This window comes from Perca fluviatilis, chromosome 11 (genome assembly GCF_010015445.1).
Source record: "Perca fluviatilis chromosome 11, GENO_Pfluv_1.0, whole genome shotgun sequence".
In the NCBI taxonomy this organism is placed as follows: domain Eukaryota; kingdom Metazoa; phylum Chordata; class Actinopteri; order Perciformes; family Percidae; genus Perca; species Perca fluviatilis.
The window spans coordinates 31396840-31405563 of record NC_053122.1 but is presented as its reverse complement, the minus strand read 5'-3'; the positions used below and the strand labels follow the sequence as shown (position 1 = coordinate 31405563).

Below are 8724 nucleotides of genomic sequence, written 5' to 3'. Positions count from 1 at the left end.
TAGTTTGTTTGACAGATCTTTGCCAAAGCAATTGCGCAAAACAACGTTAGAGACCTTTTATGTGAAAATGAGAAGTTTTGAAAATGTTTTTGCATTATTATTATTATTATTATTATTATTATTATTAGACTATGGTAGTTGTCTTGTTATGTAGACTCATTTTTGATGAATGAGAGCGGTCAGCGCTAATCTCCTGTGACCACTTCATAATAAAAGTCAACTTGTGTTTCGCCAGTGAAATGCTTTTAATGTGAAGCTGCAGCAGCAGGAAATGTTCAGTTTGCATTAGCAGTAACTTAATACATTTTTTCATAGCTTACACTGCATGATAAAGCTGATGTTCTCTTGCACTTGAAGCCAAAGTGTTTGCAATTTTTTTTTTTTTTTAAATGTCTTAATCACTTTATTACTAAGTAGAATGTTTAGGATAACAATTAACATTTAAACTAAGTTGCACTCCTTCTCCCAGACTGGATCGTATTTCGGCCGAAAAATGATGACAGGCTATCTATCTGCAAAAGGGGTTAAAGCTTCTGAGGGCAGAGTGGGCAAAGTGTTGAGACGTATTCATCAACCCTACCAAATTGCAAGACAGCAGGTAAGGTCATAGCATTGTTGTTTTTTTTTCTGCGTTTCAATAGAACACATCAGGGCCCTGTTTGAGGAAGCAGGCTTAACAAACTCTGAGCTTTACCCTGAGCTCTGAGTTGACTGAGCCTGAGAGGTGAAACTCAGTTTCAGAACAGCTGATATAATTAGTTCAATATTCAGTATGTTGAACCTGATGGAAGTCACATTTTCCACTTCAAAAAATAATTAGCCTCCTGGGTCGGAATGTGACTTTACAACCATAAGCCATGAGTAGCCCAAACTGTGTCTTATCTGTTTGATCCATATTTTTATCTTCAGCCACTGGCATTTTGTCCCTCGAGGTTATAGCTGTATAAATATATTTAAAAATCTAATGTAATATGGGAGAATTCCAGCACTTTATCATTCATTAAGGAACTTAAAGTCTGGTGAATGAGCTGGAGTGGAATATGCTGAATAACATTTTATATTTTTGACTTATTGATCCTTCCTCCACTCCACATTGGCACACATTCATATTTCTAGTGCCACTGGATTAGACTGGAGGCTCTACTCTTTATTCACCCGTTGCCATGGTAAATCGTAGTATCGGAGCTTCATTGATGATAGCTTTTTTTCATCCCCACTCACTTGCTTCCATCCGGTTCAACGAGTTGATTGAACTAATTCTATCAGCTATTCTGGAACCAAAAACTCTGACTTTCCCATCTCAGGTTTAGTCAACTCAGAGCTCAGGGATAAGCTCAGTGTCTGTTAAGCCTGCTTGCTGAAACAGGGCTTCAGATGTTTGGACCCCACTGTAACTTAGATGTAGGTGAATCTTATCATACAAATCAAGGATTATTGAGATTTTATAATAATGTCATTCTTATATTTTAGGGTGCCCGAAATCTGAACCCCATACCCTACAATGCACAATACATGGGGCACAAGCTACATGTCGATCAGAATGAAAAGCTTTTATGCTCGGAGTGACCCATGTAATGGCTATCGATGGCTTTAGCAAGAAGATAGTCAGTCACTCCACTATGCCAGTAAAGAACATCATAATTTATGAGGAAGTGTACAGGTAAGATAACTTTGTTAGTGCTAGTAGTGCTAATCTGCATGTCAAAGTGTCATTGGGCAAGACACTGTACCCAAATTGCTCGGTGGTTGTGTGGTAGCTTGCCGCTGTAACACCAATTTCTGCGAGCCATCAGATTCTGTGTGAAAGAAAACCCAAACCACAATCTTTTCTTAAACCTAACCAAGTAATTTTCGTGCCTAAACCTAACTAAACTGCGACAAATTCACAACGTCAACCACCCGGAGCGCTTCACTTCCTATTTGGGTCCCAAAATCTGATGGGTCACAGATGTGTGTGTGTGTGTGTGTGTGTGTGTGTGTGTGTGTGTGTGTGTGTGTGTGTGTGTGTGTGTGTTGCAGCTGGACATTTTTTTTTAAGTGCTTTGGACTTTTAATTGGCACTTTAGGGATTTATGGCTTAGACTAATGCTGTTTATGTGTAAAGGTTATATTTTATGTTTGTCTGTGATTTGTCCTCAGACCTGCTGTACTTTCCTATGGGATCAGGTCAGAGTTGACTGTGGGAAAGAGTTTTATCTGGCATTATTCATATAGGAAAAGCTGGCAGAACACAGACACAATACTCAAAGGCAGCCTTACCTTCAGACTCCTTCTACAAGGGTGAAATAAATGTTTTGTTAAAAATGAATCCAGGTTTCTTGCAATTGTATTTCTAATTAGCAGACTAACACTATCCTTAAAAACCTGCACAGAACCATGTGATCGAGAGAATGTGGTCGGAGGTGAATGCCAGAGTCAACTACCCTTTGAAGACAGCTTTGGTAGAGCGGGTGGACCAAGATGAACTGAACAGGAGGACAACACATCAAAGTATTGTGTGTCAAACCTGACATGCCAGATGGCTAGGATTGGCATCACAAAAGTCACAGAGGCATGGAATGCACACAGGATCCCAGGTATAATAAATTTCATTTTACTGGCTACATTAATGTCATGACTTATTAATTAAGCAGTTTAAATCATTTTTGCTGTTCTATTATAGTTTTCAATTTGTATTGGATTAATTCATTTGTAGCTCAAATTAAACTGCAAATGTATATTGAAACTACATTATATGGGCAGATTCAACATGTTATGTCTTGCAGGAAAGGGAATACCAAATGAACTGGCTAAAGAAGGGTGTCCTGCAAAACTTCCCGAGGATCTTCTGCCTGGTGGTTCTGTTGCAGCTGACCTGTATCAGCAGGAAATGGGATCCGCGTTGAAAAGGGAATCCATTTTTGGATGCGATCCTTTCCCCTCAGAAGAGGCCCAACAATGGACTGAAACTGAGTTTGGTTCTCACTTTGACATGTTATCACTGTACGAAAATGTGGTTCACCATAACTACGGCCCTTTTAAAGATGCAGTTAGGTCTCTTATTGATTTCACCAGAAGGTGTGTGTGACCTGCAGTGGTCAATAAAGAAGCAGTATACTTCCAAAAATAACATTTATTACAGAGGAAAATGTAAAAGTGGTTTCAGTCCATAACAAAATAAATTGCACTAACAATGCAAAGTAACTGATTGTTTACAATGAATACACAGCACTTACAATCTTTGTTTCTTTGTAAAGTCTTTGTTTTAAATGTAATTGTCATGTAATGAAGTTGAGCTTTTGTCTAAAAATGTAGCTCATCAGATAACAATAAAGAACATAACATCAGTTAATCTGTTTGAACTACTTCCTTTATAAACTGTTCTTTTAAAAGGTCAATTGCCGTTAGGAACAACTGCTCCATTCCAAAATGTTTTATAAAACATCAAACGGGAATAAACATTATAACCACGTATCGAACCAATGTGATAATGAAAAATGCAAACCAGAGATGGTTAGACATGTTCCTGGAAAGCTGCAGGTTGTCATTCCAACATAACACCACAACAGATGATTTTATTAACAAGTTCATCTTCCTCTGAGAAAACAGATAAATAAAATCAACAGCTGTGGTGTTTGCTAAAATGCAAACTTTGTAGCCTCTTTAGCTTTCCAGTAACATAGATGCCATCCTTGCTGAAACAATGTTATAGGAGTTATTCTGTTTGTATCTCCTTGAAAGAAGACAAGAAAGCAGAAAGACCCTTAACCTGGTGCACCTTGGAGTCAAACTCTTGAGCTCTGCATTTCAGACAGTGATCTGCGGTTAACAGCCACTGCTCCACACATGTTCGGCATCCAACCAGAGAATCACAGCATGTGGAAAACATGGGCTCTTCCATTAGAGCTGCAAGGTTGTAATCAAACAAAAATATGCAGAATGACATTTAATAGTTTATTTCAATATAAAAAAGGAAATTAACATGTACTGTATATGTACCTACTTGTTACATAACTTACACATACCTTTACAGATTAGACAGGTGAAGGCTTCCTTTAAAGTGTGCAGACAAGCATCTGGCATTACTGTTGTGGTTTTGGACTTTGCAAGCTCAGACAGCTGGTTTATGGTTGTAGTGATGTCTTGGAGGCTCTCTGCAGCTTGCTTTAGTTGGTTGATTTTACCAATGACTTCTTGTGCACTCAAACTGTCTTCAGCCCTTCGACTTAAATGTAGGATCAGAAAAGAAATTATTCAAGATGTATTAAAATGGTGTATACTGTATGAACAAATGATTAAACATCTTTTTCTGAATATTTTACTCTGTAATAGTGTCAACCTAAGATACATTCTCTTAGTTGTTGTAAATTTACATTTCTGTTGGGCAAATAGTCTTATAATTAAATCATAATGAATAAATTAATGACCAAGACTCAAAACTGATTCCTGTTCTTTGTGTGCCAGTGTAAGGCACTGGTACACAATGTAACTCACATATCTCAAATCTATATTTAATTTTTTACATTCATATATGATTTTGCCTTCACATGAAATATTGTATTACCTTGCTTTGGCTCTTCTTCCATTCTGGAACTCTACAAAGTCATATTCAGAGATGGCGTAGATTTTTCTGGAGTTCTGTTTCCAGTATTGGGAACCTTAGGAATCAGAAAGTATTTACTTCACTTTTGTATTTAAAATCAACACTAATTACAAGCAACATTCTGATCATAAAACTTACTTCTTGTGCCATCTGAGTCCACTCTTTCATTTCCTTGGCTGTCTGTCAGGGTAATTGGCTCATCACAGCCTAATGCATCCTTCACCTTTGCTGTTATTCGTTCAACAGTTGCATCAGCTTCCAAAAAGCGAATGACAACTGTCCTGGAAGTACTGAGCTTGTCATTCACTATGTCAGCAACATGGATTGACCTGTGGATAAACCAGACTGTCACACATGTGGGCCTAAAATTATATTAATATTTTAGCTACAGGATGACATTTTAGCAGCAGCGTTCAGTTGCATATTTAACATGTAACCTTTGGAAGGATCTTGCAGGGAACAGGCCAGTAGCTCGTGGAGTTCCAGGGGAAGGTCGTGGTGTTTCGGTGGAAGCAGAAGCGGCAGGTGCGGGGCGGCGCATGAAGGCAAAAGGAACAGCAGCAGTGGGTAGGGCTCTGCTTGCAGGAAGCTGACTTTGATCTGGATCCCCGTGGACCTCGTAATGACCGTGATGTATAAGATTGAGGGTGCAGAAAAGTGAACTCTCTGTGAACTGTGTTGGCAAGTCCACAACATGACGTTATCCTTACAAGAATGTAAATTATAGCTACTTATATATTGTGTAATATATTGAACAATAACAGCACCTGAAATATCCTGCATATCTTGTCCACAGACATGTCATCATCTTTTAGTGTAACCCGTTTGCCTCCTCGAAAGAGAACATAACTTTCCATTGTCGTTTGCGCGGACATCCAAACGACAGCGGACCCTCTGCTGACCGCAAGCAAAATTACGAATCCCACTATGGCCACGCCAAGACCCGCCCTACGAAGCAGCTCGATTGGTTGGGGTTAGGCATTTCACCTTGAGTGGTTGAGGTTAGGATAGCCGATTGGTCAGGATAGGACCTGTACAAATGGGGTTATGTTACCTTGCGTTCTCATGAACGCCTGGCCAATAAATGCTATTGAAGGGCGGGTCTTGGCGTGGCGGGAGTAACTTCCGGGTCACGAAAAAATACCAATGCAAAATTAAGGAATACGACTTATACACACAATTTAATTTCCGAGTTCCATCTACAAACACATCAAAGAAAATCGGATAACGAGATAGTTTTTCGTTTTCCGTTTTTTAATATCAAAACAAAAAACGAATAATGGGTTGTTTTCCGTTTTTTGTTTTCCTATTTACTAATGGTAATTGGGAAACTGGCCGTTTTTCGTTTTTGTTTTTTTCCTTTCAAAACGAAAATCCGTTGGCCGCCAAGTACACGGACCCTTGAAGCCAGACTGGTGGGGATCAAGAAGGTTGTTCTGGTGGAGATAGGTAGAGAGTTTATTATAAATGGCCCGCTCAAGAGTTTTAGATAGAAATGGAAGAAGGGAGACAGGTCTATAGTTATTTACATCAGAGGAGTCGAGTGTTGTTTTTTTGAGTAGTGGGGTCACTCTTGCCTCTTTGAGGGCATCAGGGAAACAGTCGTGAAATAAGAGGGCAGAGAGAGTCGAGAGAGGAGGATAGAGTAGAGAGTAGAGTGTCTGTGGCAGCGTTGGGAGGCATGAGTAAGAAAGCGTCAGATGGAGGGAGGATTGATAAAGTACATGCCGCCAGAGAAGAAGGAGAGAGTGAACGAATATTACGGCGGACAGGTATGGTGTCTCTTGAGATATGGTTGTGAGCTTGGGAGAGTGGGAGAGAATAAGAGATGAAAAAATGGTCTGAGGTATGGAGTGGAGTAACAGTGAGGTTGGATGTAAGTAAGTAAGTAAGTAAGTAAAATTTATTTATAGAGCGCATTTCACAGATATAAATCACAAAGCGCTTTACAAGGTACATACACATATAATTGGGAAGAAAATACAGCATGACATGAGGAGAGACGAGGAGAAAAAGGCAACTCCCAGACTATGCCCCTGAATAGGGGTACAGTGTGGGAACAGGAAAAAAACACCTCAGCACATAAGCACACAAGCAATACATTTGCACTGCTGCACACCACATAACAGTACATTTGCACTGCTGCACATAACACAACATAACAATATAACATGACACGCAGTGGGGGTGGGATGATGGGTGCATCGGGATGGGGGTCATGGAGTAGAGGTAGTCCAGGACAGGCAAACAGACATCTGGTCCTGCAGCCAAACAAAGGCGCTGGCCCCAGACCTGCCCGCCTGACTGGGGGAAGAAGCGGTGAAGGCGCTGGATAGGGGGCTGGGGTGTGGTTGCAAATCTGTATGTATGTCAAAGTTTGTGTATGTGTAGGCCTGATTAGTCAAGCTATGTCTGACCCCCGTAATCTGGTTTACTCAGTCCGCACGATTGTCATTGCGATACACAGCCGGTTGCCATGGAGTCAGCCCTGAAACAGGACCCAGTACGAGACCAACAATCAACAGGTGTCTGTGGGAGTCGGGTGGGGAAAATGAAGAGTGTGCCTCGCTGTAGTGCTCCAGGGGGAGTGAGTATTCAACACCGGCCTTGGCCAAGGCCAGCGCTGGTTCAGGAGCCAAAAAGATAAGGTTGGAATTTGTTTTGTCTTGGGGTTGAGGAACCGGCAGTTAGTCACTCCCGACTTCTCTGAAATGTCCCCTCTGGTCTCCGTAACGATCAAATTTCCTTGCCAAAACCGTGAGTTTCCCCAAGATGTTGTCCAGCTTGTCAAGAGCTGACTGTCTCTCCAAGATGGTATCCAATTTTGGGGCCATGATAATCACAGTATCCAATTTGTGGCTCATGGAGTTCAGAGTCACAATTTGAGTTCCGACAGCTCTGCCCACAGCTTCAACCATGACGGGCAGCCTGGTAATTTGCTCTGTTCCCGTCTTCACTTTAATTTCTCGATAAACCAGGGCAATGCCTGAGCCAATCAGCAAAAGACCTGTTATCATGGTTCCGAATAGGTAGATATCTTCAATGTCCTCCACGGAAAGAACCGCCAGACACACGACCCGCCACCTCTCCCACGCGTCCATCGTGTAGCCGGCAGGGCAGTCAGGTTCCCCCGAACATGAGCTTCTCGTCGAGAATATGGTGTCAATTGCGCCGAGAGACCAGTTAATCAAATCCATAATTCGTAGTTTAGGAGCAGTGCAGAGAGAGAGACTCTAAAAGTACAAGAAACAGCAGACAGCACGAGACAAGATAGCAAGCAGGGTAGGCCTGGGAGGGAGAGGGAGAAAAGCGACCGCCTTCGTTGAGAGCAGAAAGAAGAGTGCCAATGTAGATGTAGAGCAGTTTCTGGTGAATATGAGATCTAGGTGGTTGCCAGCTTTGTGAGTGGGTGGTGTTAGAATATATTTGTGAGAGTAAAGTAACGGGTTTGTAGAGTTCATGATGCTGACCTTGTTGCCCCGTTTCCCTGGGTTATGAGAGGCCATCCTGACTTTACAGTGATTTGACATTATAAAGGGAGTGTGAGATATTGCCTGAAAAAAAGGTCTTCTATGATCAGGGGGGGAACAAGGCAACAATGGTCAGTGTTTTGGAAGCGCGTGATTTGTGACACAGAGGGCCCTATCTTGCACTCAGCGCAATTGCCTTTGTACACCGACGCATGTATCATTCCTATTTTGCACCCGACGCACAGCGGACCCCTCCACAGACGCACGTCGGTAAATTAGGGAATGTATTTGCGCTCCCGGGGGTGGTTCAGTGAAAAGAGTAGGCGTGTTCCGGTGCAAACGTTACGTGGTGCTATTTTGCAGTTTCAGAAAACAATTCCGCCACAGACCAGGAAAAACCTGGTCTAAACTCAGTGGCGCTAGTCTAAAGTCAGTAGCGCGTTATTCAGATGCTATTTTAGGGACGAATGCTTGGCCATAATGTAGCGTGTGCACAACGCGCATACACATGCAAAAATGTGAATTGCTGTAGATGAGAGAATTCTCTCATCTACAGCAATTCACATTTTTTGCAAACCATACATAATTACAAAGAAAAATATTACTGAAAATGCGCTTCATGTGTTTGGATAGATCAGGAGGCATTTTACAGTACAATCCTCAAAAAGTCGC

General features: G+C 41.5%; 1 long non-coding RNA gene across 1 annotated transcript; it reads left to right on the top strand.

Moving 5' to 3' along the window:
* The first annotated feature begins 215 nt into the window (after window positions 1–215).
* LOC120567738 lies at window positions 216–3261 on the top strand. Its single transcript, XR_005640608.1, has 5 exons — window positions 216–598; window positions 1471–1660; window positions 2140–2280; window positions 2373–2576; window positions 2766–3261. It is a non-coding gene; the product is annotated as an uncharacterized LOC120567738 (long non-coding RNA).
* The last annotated feature ends 5463 nt before the right edge of the window (window positions 3262–8724 follow it).